The sequence below is a fragment of the Triturus cristatus genome, chromosome 5_2 (genome assembly GCF_964204655.1).
Source record: "Triturus cristatus chromosome 5_2, aTriCri1.1, whole genome shotgun sequence".
Lineage (NCBI taxonomy): Eukaryota > Metazoa > Chordata > Amphibia > Caudata > Salamandridae > Triturus > Triturus cristatus.
This window is the reverse complement of record NC_140588.1, coordinates 847,024,756-847,045,389: the sequence shown is the minus strand read 5'-3', so window position 1 is coordinate 847,045,389 and position 20,634 is coordinate 847,024,756.

Here is a 20,634-nt window from a genome sequence, read left to right as displayed (position 1 = left end):
CAGTATACATCTGCATTTCATTCACGCAAGCAGCTGATAACGAGCTAAATCAGCCCTCCGATTGTCTTTTTCCAAAAGGAAAGTAAACACTGGTTTGCTAGAGTCAAGTGAAGCTGGGGATGCGCGACCCCCTTCCCAGGACTCCAGGGCCCCCCTGGGGGTCGCGCCCCACAGATTGAAGACCTCCGCTCTAGACAAACAACACTATCCTTAGCAGATTACCAAAACTCATTCACTACAGTGGAAGTGGTAAGGGAACTGCACACAATCTACATATTTCACGACTGCACTTTAGTGTCAATGCCTGACTCATTTAATCAACGCATAAGCAATGACTAGCTTCTAATGCTACTAAAACTTGACAACATGACAGGTTTTAAAATAGTTATCTGTCAGCAAATACACGATGTTACCAAATGCTTCTCTCACAGTGGTTCCCAAATGCACACACACTCACAGTGTGATTCTAGACAACAACCACTATACCCAGGAGTTTACCAAAAATCATTCACTACTGTGGAAGTGGTAAGGGAACTTCACACAATCTTCATATTTCAGGACTGCACTTTTGTGTCAAAGCCTGACTCATTTAATCAAAGCATAAGCAAAGACTGGCTACTAATGCTACTAAAACTTGACAACATGACCAGTTTTAAAACAGTTATCTGTCAGCAAATACACGATGTTACCAAATGCTTCTCTCACAATCCTTACCCAAATGCACACAGACTCACAGTGTGATTTTAGACAAGCAACACTATCCTAGGAGTTTAGCAAAACTCATTCACTAGTCTGGAAGAGTTAATGATACTGCACACAATCTACATATTTAAGTACAGCACATCAGTGTCAAAGCATGACTCATTTAATCAAAGCATAAGCAAAGACTGGATTCTAATGCTACTAAAACTTCACAACATGACAGGTTTTAAAACAGTTATCTGTCAGCAAATACATGATGTTACCAAATGCTTCTCTCACACTGATCCCAAATACACACTAACTCACAGTGTGATTCTAGATAAGCACCACTATCCCTAGGAGTTTACCAAATCTCATTCACTACAGTGCAAGTGGTAAGGGAACTGCACACAATCTACATATTTCACGACTGCAATTTACTGTCAATGCCTGACTCATTTAATGAAAGCATAAGCCATAACTGTCTTCTAATGCTACTAAAACTTGACAACATGACATGTTTTAAAACAGTTTTCTGTCAGCAAATACACGATGTTACCAAACGCTTCTCTCACAGTGGTTCCCAAATGCACACAGACTCACAGTGTGATTCTAGACAAACAACACTATCCCTAGCAGATTACCAAAACTCATTCACTACAGTGGAAGTGATAAGGGAACTGCACACAATCTACATATTTCATGACTGCACTTTAGTGTCAATGTCTGACTCATTTAATCAACGCATAAGCAATGACTGGCTTCCAATGCTACTAAAACTTGACAACATGACAGGTTTTAAATTAGTTATCTGTCAGCAAATACACGATGTTACCAAATGCTTCTCTCACAGTGGTTCCCAAATGCACACAGACTCACAGTGTGATTCTAGACAACAACCACTATACCTAGGAGTTTACCAAAAATCATTCACTACTGTGGAAGTGATAAGGGAACTGCACACAATCTTCATATTTCAGGACTGCACTTTTGTGTCAAAGCCTGACTCATTTAATCAAAGCATAAGCAAAGACTGGCTTCTAATGCTACTAAAACTTGACAACATGACTGGTTTTAAAACAGTTATCTGTCAGCAAATACACGATGTTACCAAATGCTTCTCTCACAATCCTTACCCAAATGCACATAGACTCACAGTGTGATTTTAGACAATCAACACTATCCAAGTAGTTTACCAAAACTCATTCACTAGTCTAGAATAGTTAAGAAAGAAAGAAAGTCACAATTGCTAGTTTTTTTTTGTCCCCTGAAGTTCATGGTTTGGTTCCTCCTGTTTTTTTTTGTTTTTTGCAGAAAAAACAAAAAAATGTAAAATTGTTCAGAAACCCCCCCCAAAAAATTCTTCTAAGAACTAACTTTCCTGGTTTAAAAAAAGAGCTAAATTTCTTTGTTAGTGTGTGAAAGTTTAGATGAATGTATGTGTAGTACGTAATTGACTGAATGAATGCATTAGTGGCGTATGGTGAATGTATAAGTGCAGAACTATGAGGAAGTGCTGCAGCATCGCACAGTAACCTCTTTAACTGCAGTGTGCTGCAGTACTTCCGAAGCACAGGGATGCAACATATGTACATAAATATGTTGCAAATCTATGCTTCTCTCTGCATGGCTGCTTAAACTGCAGCCATGTGGTGACACAGGCATCCTTGCACCATAGTGCAAGGATATCTGTGTCATGTGCTGTTTGTTTTTGTGCAGAAAGACACACCTTCCTGCACAAAAACAATCAGTAAAGGCATTTTTCTCCTTCAATGTATGCTGAGCATTTTAGCATGCATTGCGCTTTCATATGCAAGAGATGTATAGGAGAGATGGAGTACACTTTACTTATGAAGGAAACAGAGTCTTCCTCAACAACTTTAGACTCTGTATAGGTAGTTACTTATAAGTACCAAAAACTCTCAATGAACACAACAGCTCTTTTTAGAGCCACTCAAGAACAAAACACTTAAGCTTGATGTTTATCTCCCAAAAATTATTATTTTTTTTTCCTTGGATCCGCGCACACAACGCGAGAGAATCCGTGCACACAACGCGATAGGATGCGCGCACCATGCGCGCATTTCACCTTTTAAAAAAAAAAAAAAAGGGGGCCCCAGGGGTTCCTTCTGGGACCCCCTAAGCAGATCTAGAGAGTCAGAGTATTTCCATACTGCCCCCTTTATATGTTTTACACACTTATTCCCCTTGCTTCTTCAGCCTGGCTTCTACCGAGGCAGAAAATGGCCACCAACAGTTCCTGGTTTCGAATGTAGACAGACACTTGACAGCCAATTAGCATTCAGCGTGTGATCGTCAGGGTGCGCGCTCGGTTCAGGGAGGGTGTGCTTACGGTGCAGGTAGGGTACGCGGATCCTCCCCGGCCATAGATATCACTAACTTCTTTACCCTAATTTTCTCAGGAACTACTGAACAGATTCACACCATTTATGCAAAAGGCACAAGTCTGAACTGAGGACTACCTCTTTGCCAAATTTGGTGTAATTCCGTTCAGTGGTTCGGGCTGTAGCTGCGACAACAGATCCTATGGGAAATTGCATGGGGAAAATGCGTTTTGGGACCCCCCTTTTTTCTCGGCCCCCGCTTGACGAATCACCACGAAACTTTCAGGGTAGGAGCGGAGCTGGCCAAAAGTTTGGAATATTTCGCGAGGATTCATCAAACGGCGCCAGACTTATTGGGAATAGAATGTTGCGGATTTCCTATGGAAAATAGGTCCTAACTATAACTATCTACTGGCGACCGCCAGTAGATAATATATATATATATTCACTGAAAAAACCATAGGTTTCACACACGTTATAGTTAGGAATTAGCATTTAAAAAACCTTGCAAATTCACTGAAAAAACCATAGGTTTCACACATGTTATAGTTAGCTGGACATTTCACTCGTAAAAAACCATTGAAATTCCCCCGTTATAGTTAGTGCAGGCAACTATAACTCACGCGAATTTTAAATGCTAAGTTACTTTACGGCGTTCGTGGCGTGCGCGCCCACTTCACGCAGTTCGTTCCGTGCGTGCACGGTGCGCTTCGCGCACCGCGCGCCCACTTTACGCCGTGGGCCATGTACGCACGATGCGCTTAGTGCATCGTCCACACACGGAGGACATATTATGCGCTTCGTTGTGAAAGGTTATCTATTAAATGATCAACTTATAAATAAGCCATGCACAAAAGGTGACCTTCGGGCACCTTTTGCACACGGGGTTATCTATAGGCCTGGGCGAAGCACTACGCTACGCTCGCGTAGTTTGCGAAGTTCGCGCTACTTCGCGCTACGCGAACTGCACGTAGCACAGTGCGAACACGCGTAGCGTAGTGTTGCGTAGTGCTGCGGTCATTTTTTGCTTGCTCGCGGTCCTCAACGTCAAGTTGGCGACCGCGAGCAAGTAAAATGACATCCTGGCGAGACTTTTTCCTTGTTCGCGATCGCGAGCATGGAAAATAAACCTCCCGGCGAGATTCCCAACGCGAGAAGGTCAGGTTTCTCATTGCGAGGGGTCGCGTATGCTCGCGACCGCTCGCGATGAGAAACTACCAGTTCGCGTTGAGAAAGCTGCAGCTCGAGTAAAAATCTACTCGAGCAGCAGAAAACTACAGCTCGCACTGTGCAAGATGCCATTTTCAATGATTGCACAGTGCCGGTTGCTTGTCCGCACTGTGCAATCATTGAAAACAACATCTTGCACAGTGCGAACATGTTACTTCGCAGTTCGCGAAGTGCTACGCGTAGCTCGCGTAGTGCGAACTTCACTTTGCGTAGCTTCGCGAAGTGTTACTTCGCGAACTACGCCCACCCTTAGTTATCTATTAAATGATCAACTTATAGATAAGCCATGCACAAAAGGTGCCCTTCGGGAACCTTTGGCACACGGGGTGTGGAAAATGTGGATAATTTTTTTATTTTTTATTTTTTTACCGTACGCGTACGGTAAGCGTAATCGGCGTTTTTTCAAAAAAAAAAAAAAATGAATTTTTGGCCTTGGGGGTTCTTTTGGGACATCCTAACCATGGATAGGTGGTTAGGAGCTGTCTAGCCTGCCCCTTTTCATGTTATCCAACTTTGTTTTTCCTCCCCCCCTCAGAGTGCGAGAGAGAAAATGGCGGCCGACACTTCCTGGTTTCGACCGATTCGAATTTTTACTAAGATCTAACAGCCAATCAGAATCGCGCTCACGCACGGCACCGTACGCGTACGGTAAGCTTACCGTAAGCGCACGGTAAGCGCACGGTAAGCTGCCACAGATATATATATTGATTTAAATGCTATTTTCTCAGGAACTACTGAACAGATTTACACCAGACCTACAAAAGGCACTTCCTTGACCTGTAGACTACCTCTCTGCCAAATTTCAAGTAACTCTGTTCAGCCGTTCGGGCTGTAGCTGTGTCTAAAGGTCCTATGGAAAAATGCATGGGGAAAACGCGTTTTGGGACCCCCCTTTTTTCTCAGCCCCCGCTTGACGAATCCCCCCGAGACTTTCAGGGTAGGAGCGGAGCGTAGTGCCCCATTAGTTTTGAAAATTTCGCGAGGATTCGTCGACCGGCGCCAAAGTTATTCAAAATAGAATGTTGCGGTTTTCCTATGGAAACAGGGTCCTAACTATAACTACCTACTGGCGATCGCCAGTAGGTGATGTATGTATTGCCAGAGATATCTATATATATATATTCCCCTGTTATACTTAGTTCAGCTAACTATAACTCGCGCCCCCGCAATGCACTGCTGATGACGTTACATATTACATCACTCATGACATGGTCAGTGACATCACTCATGACATCGCTGATGGCATCTCAAATGACATCACTGATGACATCATCCAGTGAATGTGTGTTTTTCTGAAAATTACATATGTTTTATATATGTATATCTCAAGGTCGATGGAAGAATAAATGGGTATATATGTGTCTAAATGGATGATTTGTTTTTGAAAAATTAATTGTATAACTGACTGATTAAGTGTATCTTAGTGAATACATGGCTTAGTGAGTAATGTTTAAATATGTAAATATCTCTATCAGTCTCTCTTTTTGTGTATAAGTGGCTGCATGGGTTGGTGAGTAGCTACATGAGTGTCTATATAGGTTATTAGTTGGTTTTTTGAGTATCAGTATGAGTGTCTGAGTGTCTGTATGGTTCGGTGGGGGGTATTACGGAGTGCATAGGTGCATAAATGAGTGACTCACTGTTTGTATGTGTTGAAGACAGCATGTGTGCAGGACTGTATTGGTGGATGAGTGTGTGCATGGGTGTGTTAGTGAGTGAATGACTGTCTCAATAGTATCTTTATGAGTAACTACATATGTTTTAAACTAGTATATGTGACTATTGGTGTATATAAGTGAGTATATGTGAGAGTGAGAGACTAAAAGAGTTCCTGTATGAATAAGTATCTGTTTCTATAAGTGATTGTTTAAAAGACTAAGTATGTGTAAGTTTCTGTAGAAGTAAGTGTGGTGGTGTGTGTATAACTGTATATGCAAGTAAATGGATGTTTGATTCTTTATTAGCATGAGTGACTATGTGTGTGAGTAACTCTATGGATGAGTGGCGTTGTGTAACAGGATGTATAGGTGTATGAGTACATATGATGAGTGAGTAAATGAATGAGTGACTGTGTAGGACTGTTGGTGAATGAGTGGATGTGTATGTGGCTCTTAGAATTACTGAATAGATTGTTGTAACTGGTATTGGTATGTCCATTGTTTTGAAAATTTTAGTTTCTATTTTTGAATGTGTGTATCAAAGGTTTTATTAGGGAGAGAGGAGGTCTGCCACTCTATCACAAGGATGATGTCATCAGCGACGTCATCAGTGATGTCATTTGAGATTTCATCAGTGATGTCATGAGTGATGTCACTGACCATGTCATGAGTGTAGTAATATGTGACGTCATCAGCAGTGCATTGCGGGCGTGCAAGTTATAGTTAGCTGAACTAACTATAACGGGGGAATTTCAATGGTTTTGTACGAGTGAAAAGTCCAGCTAACTATAACGCCCCTGAAACCTATCGTTTTTTCAGTGAATTTCTAAGGTTTTTTAAATGCTAATTCCTAACTATAACCTGCCTGAAACCTATGGTTTTTTCAGTGAATTTCAAAGATTTTTTAAATGCTAATTTCTAACTATGCCTACAGAGATAGGACATGTGAAGAAAGAAGAAAAAACGTACAGAAAGAAAAAAAAGAAGTGCAGAAAGAAGCAACAGAAGTGCTCAATGACGAAGAAAAGTGCAGGAAGAAAGATAACATGCAGAAAGAACAAACAGAAGAGCAGAAAGATGCCTTGTTGCAAAATTATCCTGTACCCTCAACTTTTTCAGACGGATACTGGTGGTAACTGAGTCTGACTAACCAGTCCTAGAGCCAGTGCTATGTTAAAAGACACTCAGAATACAGTGAAAACACCTACATACACTAGGGAACACTATGTGTTGGTGTCCCCCTGTGATTAGCATGACCTCCTCTGTAAGCCCCTAGTATATAATAGGGCAGGGGATTAAAACTACCTCTTAAAACGCGCCACAGGGCGTGTTTGCACACGTCACCTCAGGCCCCGTCCCCTCCCTTCCCCACTGTGTAAACAAGCCCTTTGGCCGTTTTAAGTTGGGAGATTAAGTCCCCTTGAATCCTGAGGGTCCCTGGGGTCCAACTAGACCACTAGGTACCTCCAGTAAGCGCCACAGAGCTGTGTTGCAGAGAGATGTAAAAAGGGGCACAGCCTAGACCACCTCTCTGCAACGCAGCGCAGTGGTGCTTACTGGAAGCACCTGGTGGGCTAATTCGCCCCCAGGTTCCCTCAGGATTGAAGCGGAATTATTTCCCCAACTTAAAACGCTCCACAGGGCTTGTTTGCACACGTTAACTCAGGCCCCTTCCCCTCCCTTCACCACTGTGTAAACACGCCCTGTGGCCGTTTTCAGTTAGGAGATTAAGTTCATTTGAATCCTGAGGGTCCCTAGGGTCCAACTAGCCCACTAGGTACCTCCAGTAAGCGCCACAGAGCTGCGTTGCAGAGAGGTGTAAAAAGTGGCACGGCCTGGACCACCTCTCTGCAACGCAGCTCAGTGGCGCTTACTGGAAGCACCTGGTGGGCTAGTTAGCCCCCAGGGGCCCTCGGGATTGAAGGGGAATTATTTCCCCAACTTAAAACGCACCATAGGGCGTATTTGCACACGTCACCTCAGGCCCCGTCCACTCCCTTCCCCACTGTGTAAACACACCCTGTGGGCGTTTTTTAAGTTGGGAGATTAAGTCCCCTTGAATCCTGAGGGTCCCTAAGGGCAAAATAGCCCACTAGGTACGTCCAGTAAGCGCCATTGCAGAGAGGTGTAAAAAGGGGCACGGCCTGCCCCACCTCTCTGCAACGCAGAGCAGTGGCGCTTACTGGAAGCACCTGGTGGGCTAGTTGGCCCCCAGGGTCCCTCAGGATTGAAAGGGAATTATTTCCCCAACTTAAAACGCGCCACAGGGCGTGTTTGCACACGTCACCTCAGGCCCCGTTCCCTCCCTTCACCACTGTGTAGGCGCGCCCTGTGGCCGTTCTAAGTTGAGAGATTAAGTCCCCTTGAATCCTAAGGGTCCCTAGGGTCAAACTAGCCCACTAGGTACCTCGAGTAAGCGCCACAGAGCTGCGTTGCATAGAGGTGTAAATAAGGGCGTGGCCTCAGAACACTTGTCTGCAACGCAGCTCCCTGGTGCATACTGGAGATACCTGTTGGGATAGTTGGCCCTCAGGGACCCTCAGTATTGAAGGGGAATTAATTCCCCAACTTACAACTGGCCAGGGGGCGCGTTTGCAGAGTGCTACAAGGAGGGAGCGTGGCCTCTGGCGCGATACCGGTCTTTTATTTGTTTTATGTGTGGCCCCCTTCTTTTTCTAATTTATTGGCCCTGAGGACCCCATCCCCCAGGGCCTGCACCCTAATTTTTTTTGTTGAAAAAAAATATTTTGGCCCTCCCAAGGCCTTAATCGGCCCTGGGGACCCCAGCCCCGGGTCATGGCCTTTTTTCTTTTTAATTCTTTAGGAGGGGGGCTGCGTTGCCCCCCACCTCAGGCCACTTATGGCCCCGGGGACGGCCTTTGTTTTTTATTATTTTAAAAAAAAATATATTTATAGAAACACCTAGGACATGCGGGACATACCGTATGTACCTATCACCATGACGATTTGCGTGATATTCATTAAAAGGCGATTATGCATACAATGAATCCACGTGGAATGTATTTACACCGCTAGTGAAGCTCTGACATGTCTGACGCCCTACCGTGCCTAATCCCGGCTCCCCCGCTGGTGGGTACTCTCCAAGTAGACACCCTTGTCTTTTATTTATACAAACATGGGTCGCTATTGACGGGCACATTTAATACACACGCACACCAAGCTATTCAAAGGGGATTCGACAAAAATGTGACCAAACTATGCAAGAACTCCCCCTCAAGGTTAATAAAACACACATCCACTACCGGATGTGTAATACTTTTTATTTTACTCTCTGGAAAGGAGACTAACCTCACTTGAGAGTCACAGCGTGCTCCTGGCTGAGCCCAATGCTGTGTTACACCCACCAGTGCCCGCCGAGTGCCACACACCTCTGTCTTGTATTCCACCAGCTAGTGCGTATGCTATGACACTCTCTAGCCCATGTGCACTGTAACACCACCCCGTGAACATGTCATGCCACACTTGCCTTCGCACGGGTCATATTGCCCCATCTAACGGGCCTTCCTCGATGCCTATGTTATAACGCACAGCGCTATGCCATACATATTACAATATGGGATCCATATCTTTGTCACAGTGCATATGCAACGTTACACTCTGAGCACATATTTTATATTACAACTTTAGAGACTAGTTAGGTTACACAACACTGCCCTGTGCATATTACACTCCAGGGCGCATATCGCACAGCACGCGCTAGTGCCTGTGCTATCTCGCGCTCTCCAATAAATCTGTCATTGTGCACAATGTATTGCATATTATATTTCACGCCCCGGTTCATCTTATATCACACTTTTTGGTGCATAGTTTATACCATATACTATATCTAGTTTTCCTTTTCAATCGTGCTCTCAGGACTATGTTCTATATAACACTGCGTCCACCTACTCTTTTCACGGGCATTACATTTTGCGATGGGGTGGAGGGTCTAGGGGTGTTTCTGCCAAGTGAGCCTGGAGTCACAGTCACAAACGTCCTCTTCTTCCTAAATAAAAGTGAGATTATGCTGCATACTTGTTCATATTTTAAGTAGTTCGCACAGACACACATTTTAAAAACAATAAAGTTCCTAATACCCACCTTCTCTGAACAGTTAGCTTGCTGCCCCATCCACCTCCTTCCTATCCTCTGTTGTCTGAGTCCATGGACTAGCCTCCTCCCTCCTGCCATGCATTGTCTGATGTGCTGCCACTGCCCTCCATTTAGCATGATGTACCAGTCCACTCCTCCTGCCCTCCATTGCCCAATTATATGGCCCATCATTGACCTCCTGCTTAGCCTCTGTGCTTAGCTTGCTACCCCTATTCTCCTTCCCCCTGCCCTCCGATGTCTTTGTGCATGCCCCTGCTCCATCCTTTTTGCCCACCATGTTCCATGGACCTGCCACTCCTATCTACTCTGAGTGTTCTGTTGAGCTGCCACTCCCCTCCCACCTGTCTAGCATTGTCAGATGACTGTAACCTGTCCCTGCCACCTCCACCCTGCCTGTTCACATGCCATGCCCCTATCCCCTTCCTGCTTTCCTCCATGGTTAATTTTACTGCCACTCCCTTCTGCCCTCCCTGGTCTGTTGTGCTGCAACTGCTCCTCCTGCCTGCCCCGCGCGGTCTGTTGTGAGGCCCCGTCCCCTGAACTCTCTTGTCTGTGCCCAGGTCCTGACCCTCCCTTCTATCCTCCATGGTCCTTTGTGCATCCCCCTGCGCCCTCCTTCTTGCCCAGCATAGCCATTGTGCTGCCACTAACCCTCCCGCTTGCCATGCATGGTCTTCTGTGCTGCCATGGCCCCTCCCACCTTCCCTGTGTGGTCAGCTAGCTGCCCCTGACCCCCTCCCACCTTCCCTCCATGGTCTGTGTGTATGCCATCATAGTCTCATTGTTGCTCTCCATGGTGTGTCTTGTTTCTAGTGCCCATCCTGCCTGACCTCCATGGTCATCTTGCTGGTCCTGCAGACCCCTATTCCCTCTCTCCTGGCTTGTCTGTTCAATTGTAATGCCCCTGATCCGTCCCTCCTGCCCTTTATGGACTGTTATGCTGCAGCTTTCTCTCCTGTCTATCCATTATGGTCAGATAGCTACCATTGCCTCTTTCCCCTCTGTCCTCTGTCTGTTGTCCATGAGCATGGTCCTGTCCCCTCCCTATTGCTTTCTATGGATTGTTGTGCTGCACTCCAGTCCCGCATGCCCTGTGTGGTTTATTGTGCTGCTGCAAACCCTGATGCCTGCCCTGTAGGGTCAGTTTGGTGCACCTCTCCATGTCCCTCCTGTCCTCTGGTATCCGAGTCCATGTCCCTACCCCAATTTCTCCTGCCTACTATGATCCAATGTACCATACTTGCAAACATTTTGAACTTGGTAAGAGGGAGATTTTGAAAAAAAACTGGGGTATTGATTTTCCCCTTTGAGTTAAATTAAAAAAGAGGAGATTGTAGACAGGAGACAGATCAAATAAAGCCCATTTGAGCTTAAAAACATGGACGTTTCCTGGCAGAATCGGGTCTGTTGGCATATATGGTTGTACTACCACTGCCTCTTCCTTCTGCTCACAATGGTCTATTATATTGCCACAGCCTCTCTTGCCAGTCCTGTATTGTTGGTTTGTTGCCCCTGCCCCCCTTTCCACTGGCCTCCATAGTCTGTTGTGCTGCCACTGCCCTTCCTACCTGCCCAGTGTGGTCAAATTGATGCCTCTGCACTCTCCTACCTGCCTTCAATTTTCAGAGTCCGTGCCCCTGGCCTCTGCCTCTCAACAGTGTCCCAATGAACAACTAAATTGCTAACATTCTATATTTATTACAAAAGTGTGGAACGCCTGACGTCATCTTGATGTAATCAAAACTGTAATACCTAGAGCATTTCCTTTAGAAATTACATATATGAGAGGGTCTTATTTGCATCAAAATTATGGTTAGTGCTCTAAAAAACTAAAATGAGGACATATTTTCTGAGTTTTCAAATAGCGACAAAGAACTTTTAAATTATTTGTAATCTTTATGTTTTTTTATCCAGTTGACCACTTGATTAAATGTTGCACCTAGGGGAGAGGGTGTGGTGTTACTTCCAGAGCTGCAGACTTTGCAACTGGGGAACCAGGTTGGAGTTTCTGCTTCAGCTCAACATTCTGTGATTCTGGTCAAATCACTTAATCTCCCCATGTCTACAACCAAAATGAATTTAATCTTGTGTGATGTAACCAATGCCCATGTAAAGCACTCTAATACCTGACAAGTCTGCACTATATAAAACTGCAAATACACAAAAAATAAGTGTTTTGCACACTTCTGTCATTGGGCTACATGTGGGCTACATCTGGGTGATATTTGTGCTGCATTTGGGCTCTTTTGTCTCTGGTGGCCATCTTGGGAGATTTATTTGTTATGAAGTTTCCTAATTTCCTCATTTACTGCAGTCTCCTCAGTAGGAAATGCTTTCAGTTTTTTACTTTGATTCCATCAAGAAGGTATTCAGATATGTCACACATTTGCCATAAATTCTGAATGTTAGCACTCTAGTTGCTCATTAGATCACTGTAGTAAAGCTACTGCTCGCCACAGAAGTCTGCTGCTGGTATTAAAAGTGCATGTTTCAGTCTGCATATCAAACTTTTTTAATGAAATAGAAGAGGATTTGAGAAGTCACTCAAAATGTGCCCTAATTTTTCTTTCTTCAGCACTAATCATAATTTCTATGGCAAAATGAACCTCCTCATTGTGTTCCTTTTTAAATTACATGTTTTAAGTGTTACCAGTTTATCCCAATCAAGATGGCTTCAGGTGTGCCATACTTTTGTCATAAGTAAGACAGTAAGCGCTCTAGCTGTTCTTAAGAACACTCTGGGACATTCTGTTATTGGGCTATACTTGGGCTACATCTGGGTGATATTTGGGCTACATTTGGGCTCTTTTGTCTCTGGTGGCCATCTTGGGAGATTTATGTGTTATGCAGTTTCCTAATTTCCTCATTCACTGCAGTCTCCGCAGTAGGAAATATTTTCAGATTTTTATTTTGGTTCCATCAAGAAGGTATTCAGATGTGTCACACCTTTGCCATAAATTCTGAATGTTAGCACTCTAGTTGCTCATCAGATCACTGTAGTAAAGCTACTGCTCACCGGGGAAGTCTGCTGCTGGTTTCAAAGTGCATGTTTCAGTCTGCATGTCAGAATTTATTTATGAAATAGAAGAGGATTTGAGAAGTCAAAATGTGCCCTAATTTTTCTTTCTGCAGCACAAATCATAATTTCTATGGCAAAATGAACCCCCTCATTTTGTTCCTTTGTAAATTAAATGTTTTAAGTGTTACCACTTTATTCCAATCAAGATGGCTTCAGGTGTGCCATACTTTTGTCATAAGTAAGACTGTTAGCGTTCTAGTTTTTCGTTAGAACACTCTGGGACATTCTGTCATTGGGCTATACTTGGGCTACATCTGGGTGATATTTGGGCTACATTTGTGCTCTTTTGTCTCTGGTGGCCATTTTGGTGAGACAGATTTGTTATGAAGTTTCCTAATTTCCTCATTTACTACAGTCTCCTCAGTAGGAAATACTTTCAGTTTTTTACTTTGATTCCATCAAAAAGGCATTCAGATGTGTCACACATTTGCCATAAATTCAGAATGTTAGCACTCTAGTTGCTTATTAGATCACTGTAGTAAAGCTACTGCTCAGCAGGGAAGTCTGCTGCTGGTATTGAAAGAGAATGTTTCAGTCTGCATGTCAGAATGTTTTAATGCAATACAAGAGGATTTGAGAAGTCACTCAAAATGTGCCCTAATTTTTCTTTCTGCAGCACTAATCATACTTTCTATGGCAAAATGAACCCCCTCATGTTGTTCCTTTTTAAATTAAATGTTTTAAGAGTTACCACTTTATTCCAATCAAGATGGCTTCAGGTGTGCAATGTGTTTGTCATAAGTAGGACTGTTAGCGATCTAGTTGTTCTTTAGAACACTCTCGGAAGCTGCAGTAGAACACAAAGGAATCAACTGAGAGTCTCTGCCCTTGTTGGATGTACATGTTTTACTGAGAATGTCAGACTTCATTCTCACATGATTGAGAAAGATAATGTGAATTTACAGAAAATATGCTCTCAGTTTAGCTTATAGATCACCTTCCAAACCTCTGTGGGAACGCAAGAGAAAATAGTTTTCTCTCAAACATGATTCATGATATCACAGCAGAAGTCTTTTTTACATGGTAAAATCACCTTAGAACACACCACAATTCCTAAAATGAGTATGATACCATGAACAAATGATTATAATCTAACTAAAGTCTTACAACCTTCTACTAACTGCAATGCTTTTTAATGAGGTGCTATCATGTATATTGGTCCCAAGATGGCTGCCAACACTTCTTGGATGAATTACTGCCAGCCAATCAGATCTCACGATGAGATGTGTGGTTAGGCTCCGCCCAGATATATCTATCTTTTTAACTCTAGTTTTCTCAGGAACTACTGAATGGATTTACACCATTTAAGCAACAGGCACGAGTCTGAACTGAGGATTACCTCTTTGCCAAATTTGGTGTAATTCCGTTCAGCAGTTCGGGCTGTAGCTGTGTCAACAGGTCCTATGGGAAAATGCATGGGAAATAACGCGTTTTGGGACCCCCCTTTTTTCTCGGCCCCCGCTTGATGAATCACCATGAAATTTTCAGGATAGGAGCGGACGCGAAGATTTGTCAATCAGCGGCAACGTTATTCTAAATAGAATGTTGCGGATTTCCTATGGAAAATAGGTCCTAACTATAACTACCTACTGGCGACTGCTAGTAGGTAATATATATATATATATATATATATATATATATATATATATATATATATATATATACATATATATATTATCTACTGGCGGTCGCCAGTAGATAGTTATAGTTAGGACCGTGTTTCCATTGGAAATCCGCAACATTCTATTTGGAATAACTTTGGCGCTGATTGACGAATCCTCGCGAAATTCTCAAAATAGGTGGGACGCTCCGCTCCGCTCCTACCCTGAAAGTCTCGGGGGGATTCGTCAAGCGGGGGCTGAGAAAAAGGGGGTGTCCCAAAATGCGTTTTCCCCATGCATTTTTCCATAGGACCTTTAGTCCGAGCTACAGCCCGAACGGCTGAACAGAATTACTTGAAATTTGGCAGAGAGGTAGCCCTCAGGTCAGGGATGTGCCTTTTGAAGGTCTCGTGTAAATCTGTTCAGTGTTTCCTGAGAAAATAGCATTTAAATCAATATATATATCTATGGGCGCGCTCCGAGCGCGTACCGTAAGCTTACCGTACGCGCACGCTGCCGTGCGCGAGCGCGAGCGCGAGCGCGATTCTGATTGGTTGTTAGATCTCAGTAAACATTCGAATCAGTTGAAACCAGGAAGTGTCGGCCGCCATTTTGTCTCTCGCAGTCTGAGGGGGTGAAAAACAAAGGTGGATAACGTGAAAAGGGGGCAGGCTGGACAGTTCCTGACCCCCTAGCCTTTGTCAGGGGGTCCCAGAAGGACCCCAAAGGGCAAAAATTAATTTTAATTTTTTTTCAAAAAATCGCCGAATGCGCACAGCGTACGCGCACGGCGTAAACGGAGAAATTCCGCGAGCAGGAATTCCGCGAACTTCGCGTAACTATTACGCGTACCGTGCGCGCACGGCATAAAAATGTTTACAAAAAGGAGAGCTTAAAAAAAAATAAAAAAAATTGTGAGTAAGGTTGGCTCTTAAAAGAGCCGTTGGGTTAATACAGGGATGGAGGAAAGAAAGAATGGGAATATGCTGAGCGTCTACAAACGTGCTGGTCTATCTTATTGTTAATAAGGGAAACACTGGTCTCCCCAAAAACAATAAGACCACAACACTTTGTACACCTCATTGCAACCCTCCCAAATCGAGGGTTAACGTCCAGAGGAGCAGAAGAAGGTGATGCTCCCACCGCAGAGGAAGGGTTCAGCTGAGCTGCCGATGATGTACTCGGCTGAGCTTCTGAGGTTGGGCTCTGGTGACTTACTGAAGAGTTTTCTCCAGTATGTCGAGCAAAGGTCCTGGGATGTTTATCCCTAAGGTGTCTCATCATAGAGTGATTTCCAAAGGAATACTTCTTCCTTGGATTTCCTCTAGATAAAACACGGTCACAAAGTGTGCAAGTGACCAATAGAGCATTGACCTTTTTCTGCCCCTCTGGAAAAGTAAAATACTCCCATACAAAAGAATTCTTTTGTTTCCTCCTTCTCTGGATGATGGTGGTGCTGCTAGCCTCACTCTCAGAAGAGGTCTGCTGTTCTGCCATTGTATCTCAATGTCAATTCAGCTCCTTCTCCTAGGGGATCTCAAGCAGTAATGAGGGGAATGGGTGTGGTGTGGGAAGTTTCTGGAACTGAAAGTAGTTTCAACCAATGAAAAGTGTTCTTTGTGGATCACATGACCTACCGTGCGCGCTCCGTTAGCTTACGGTACGCGCTCGGAAACAAGTACGCATGCGTGAACGTGAAGCTTACGGAGCGCTTACGGAGCACGTACGTAAGACGCACTCGCGCATGCGCATTACACGCCCCTGCGTAACCGCGACGTTGCTTCCGCGTGTACGCGTACGTCACGTACGTATCACGTAAGCGCGCTGTACTTATGACGTACAGATTATGACGTACGGAGCGCGTAGCGTCAGCTTACCGTACGCGCATCGTATCACATAAGCGCACCGTACTTATGACGTACGGAGCGCGTAGCGTCAGCTTACCGTACGCGCACGGAAAAAAATGCATTAAAAAAACATTTAACCATTCCATAATGCAGGATATAGTACATATATTATTTTATACATAGGTTTACCAAAAATCTCAAAAAAAATTTTGCATTTAAAAAACCGTACAAATTCACTGAAAAAACCATAGGTTTCACACACGTTATAGTTAGGAATTAGCATTTAAAAAACCTTGCAAATTCACTGAAAAAACCATAGGTTTCACACATGTTATAGTTAGCTGGACATTTCACTCGTAAAAAAACAATGAAATTCCCCCGTTATAGTTAGTGCAGGCAACTATAACTCACGCGACCGCAATCCTCTGCTGATGATGTCAGATATTACATCAGTGATGACATATGTGTCTTTATGAAAAATAAATATTTGTAATATATGTAAAGCTAAAGATACAGTATTAGCATCAACAGAGGATTGCGGTCGCGTGAGTTATAGTTGCCTGCACTAACTATAACGGGGGAATTTCATTGTTTTTTTACGAGTGAAATGTCCAGCTAACTATAACATGTGTGAAACCTATGGTTTTTTCAGTGAATATATATATATATATATATATTCACTGAAAAAAACTTTGGTTTCAGAGGGGTTATACTCAGGCTCAGTTTTCACTCGTGGAAAACCAGAGAAATTCAGCAGTTAGCTGACCTAATTATAACTTGAGCCCCTGCAATGGACTGCTATTGACCTTTCAAATCACATCACACATGACATAGTCAGTGACATCACTGAAGACATCTCAAATAACATCACTGATGACATCTCAAATGACATCACTGATGCATCGCAAATGACATCACTGATGAAATCATCCAGTGACTTAGAATGTTTTTTAAAAGTTTGTGTGTGTTAAATATATATATAAGAAGGTGTTATGGTGAATCAGTGGGTGTATGAGTTCCTGTATGAATGTTTCAGTGGGTGCATGACTGAATGTATAAGTGAGTTATTAAGTGTCTCAGTGAATGTATGAGTGAGTAACTTGGTTGGGTGATTGTTGTATCAGTCTGTCAGTTGATCTCTAAGTGGCTATAAGTTTTCATGAGTGGGTATGTGAGTGGCTGTCTGCGTGATTGATTGGGCGTCTGAGTACCGGTATGGGAGTATGGGCGTATTAGTTGCTGTGTGTGTTGGTAAGGGGGTGTTTTGGGTGAGAGTGTGTTTACTGCCTGTTAGTGAGTGCATCTGTGAGAGTGTGTATGGGTGACTAAGTGTGTGTATCACTGTATCACTGGGTTGGTGAGTGAATGGATATGCCAGTGGTATATGGGTGAGTAACTGACTATGTGAAAGGCAGTATACATGAGTGTTTGAGTATATGAGTGACTGTGTGAGTGAGTGATAGTGAGAGTGGCTGTATGGGTGGGTGTGCACTTGTGTCTGCGATTGTATAGGTGAGTGAGTATGTGTTAGTATCTGTATGAATGAGTGGGTGTTTGTATAACTGTATAGGTGATTAAGTGGCTGTGTGATTGACTATGGGTGAGTGAGAAGGCGTGTGAGTAGCTCTATGGGTGACTGACTAAGTGTATGAGTGGCTGTATGGATGTATGAGTGGTTGTATCAGTGGCTGTATTAGTAAGAAAGTGGGTATGTTATTGGATGTATTGGTGATTGAGTGGATGTGTATGTTGATCTATGAATCAGTGAGTAGCTGTGTAAGTAGTGGTATGGGTGTGTGAATGGGTTTGAGAATGGTAGTATGGAAGTTGGAGCAGGTGAATGAAAGAGTATATGAGGTGTGAGTAGGTGCATCAAAGATTCTGTGGATTATGTCATCAGTGATGTAATTTGAGATTACATGAGTGATGTCACTGACCATGTCATGAGTGATGTAATATGTGAAGTCATAAGCAAGTTACAGTTAGCTCATTAACTATAACAGCTGAAATTCTCTGGTTTTGTATGAGTAAAACCTGAGCCTAAATATAATGTCTCCGAAACCTTTGTTTTTCCCAGGGAATTTCTAAGTTTTTTAAAATTCCATCTCATAACTATAACGTCCCTGTAACCTCTGTTTTTTTTTCAGTGAATTTCTAAGCTTTTTTAAATTCTAATTCCTTACTATAATAACCCTGTAATCCTTGTTTCTTACGTGAATTTATATGTTGTTTTTAACTAGTATTTGTGTTTGCAGAGTGGTGGAGAAAAGGGGCTGGACCTCTGACCAGCTCTCAGGAATCATGCTGTGTTTGAATTATAGGAGATAGCAGGATGGCTTCTTGGCCCCAAGGTCACTCAGAATTAAAGTGGATTTCATTTCTCAAACAGTAGTGCACCACTAGCCCCGTTTGTAGGGTGGTTGAGAAAGGGGAAATCCTTGGGGGCCAACTACTCCTCATATTACCTCCAGTAGGTACCACACAGCAGTAGTGTTGAGACCTGCTAGGAGTCCACACCCCTTTTCTCTACCACTCTACAAATGTGCCTCCTGGCACACTACTAGTTAGGGGAGGAAGTCCCCTTGGATCTTGAGGGCTCTTGAGGGCCAACAGGCTTTACTATTACCTCCAATAAGATCCACACAGCTGATTTGTAAAGAGGTTATCAGACACCATGAACCATTTCTCCACCACTCGAATGTGCCTCCTGGAGCACTGCTGCTTGGGGGAAGAAGTCCACTTTAATCCTGAGGCCGTCAGCAGGCAAGGGGAACTCATACCCTCACCAGCAGTGTCCAAGGAGGCACATTTGCAGGGTGGTGGAGAAAGGGGGTGTGGCCTCAAAACACCTCTCAGCAATCCCACTTCTTCCCCCAACCAACAGTGCACCAGAATGCACTTGTGCAGAGTAGTAGAAAAAGGGGGCAGGGCATCCGGCAAGTTGCTCACTGTTATTTCCTTTGTTTTTATTTTTTTAGGAAGGATGCCTTCCCCGGACCATAGTGGGACCTGGGTACCCCAGCCCTGGGACCAATTACTTTTAAAATTATTTTGTATTAAATAAACGTGAGGTGGGTCACCCGTCACCAGGGACCCCATCCCCAGGGGCCCAGCCTCTTATTTTATGTTTTATAATTGAAATGGAGGGGGGCACGTAGTCCCCCTCCCAGGCAAATTTCATCCCCAAAACCCATCCCCTGTGGCCATGCCTTATTATTATTTTTTTAAAGGGGGAAGGGGCCATGCCACCCCCCACCCTGCGCCGACTTTGTTGGGGACCGTAGGGGGAGCCTCAAGGCCCCTGCAATCCCTGCTGGCTCCCCACCTCCAGCGGGAGCCAGCAATGCTTTGGGAACCAGAGAGCTGCTAACATACTGCTCCCTGGATCTCAAAGCAATGTCTGTTTCCCTACTCACTTCGCAGTGGGCAGGGAAACAGACATGCTCTGCTTGCAACAAGCGAGAGCATTTTCTGCTCTCACTTGTTGAAAGCAGAACTGAGTCTGCTATTGCATGGCGGGAGTGGTGCTGAAGCTTGTTCTGGGGTGTGGGGGTTCCCAGGGTGATGTAGGACTCCTGGAGGGGGGCTGTGTGGCCCCCTTCTTTGTTCCAATATGCCCTGGGGATGTGGTGGTGCCCGGAGCATAGGGTCTGCAACAGACCTCCTGCATTATTGTATATGAGCCGCAAGGAGAAAGTTAGCCCCGGGGCTACTTATTTTAACTCCGAGGAGCTGGCAATCCCCGGGGTTTGGGGGTGGCCTTATGCCTAAGCATAGGGCCTCACCCACATGTTTAAAAAAATGTTTTTAGTTCATGTGTGCAGGTGAGGTTGCAGTCCCCGTGGCAGCAAGGGAGCTGCAAGGCTTACCCGCATGGAAATAAGTTACTGCCCTGGGAAGATTGCAGTCCCTGGGGCTGTGGGGGAGGCCTTAGGGCCTATCCTGCATTATTTGGCATATTTTGAACATAGGATAGAAATCATTACAACATCCCCTTTTTCCCTTCAAAAGGAGGACAAACCGGTCCATACTAGACCCAGACCAGCAACAAGCATCACACAAGACACTCTCTGGGGCCTT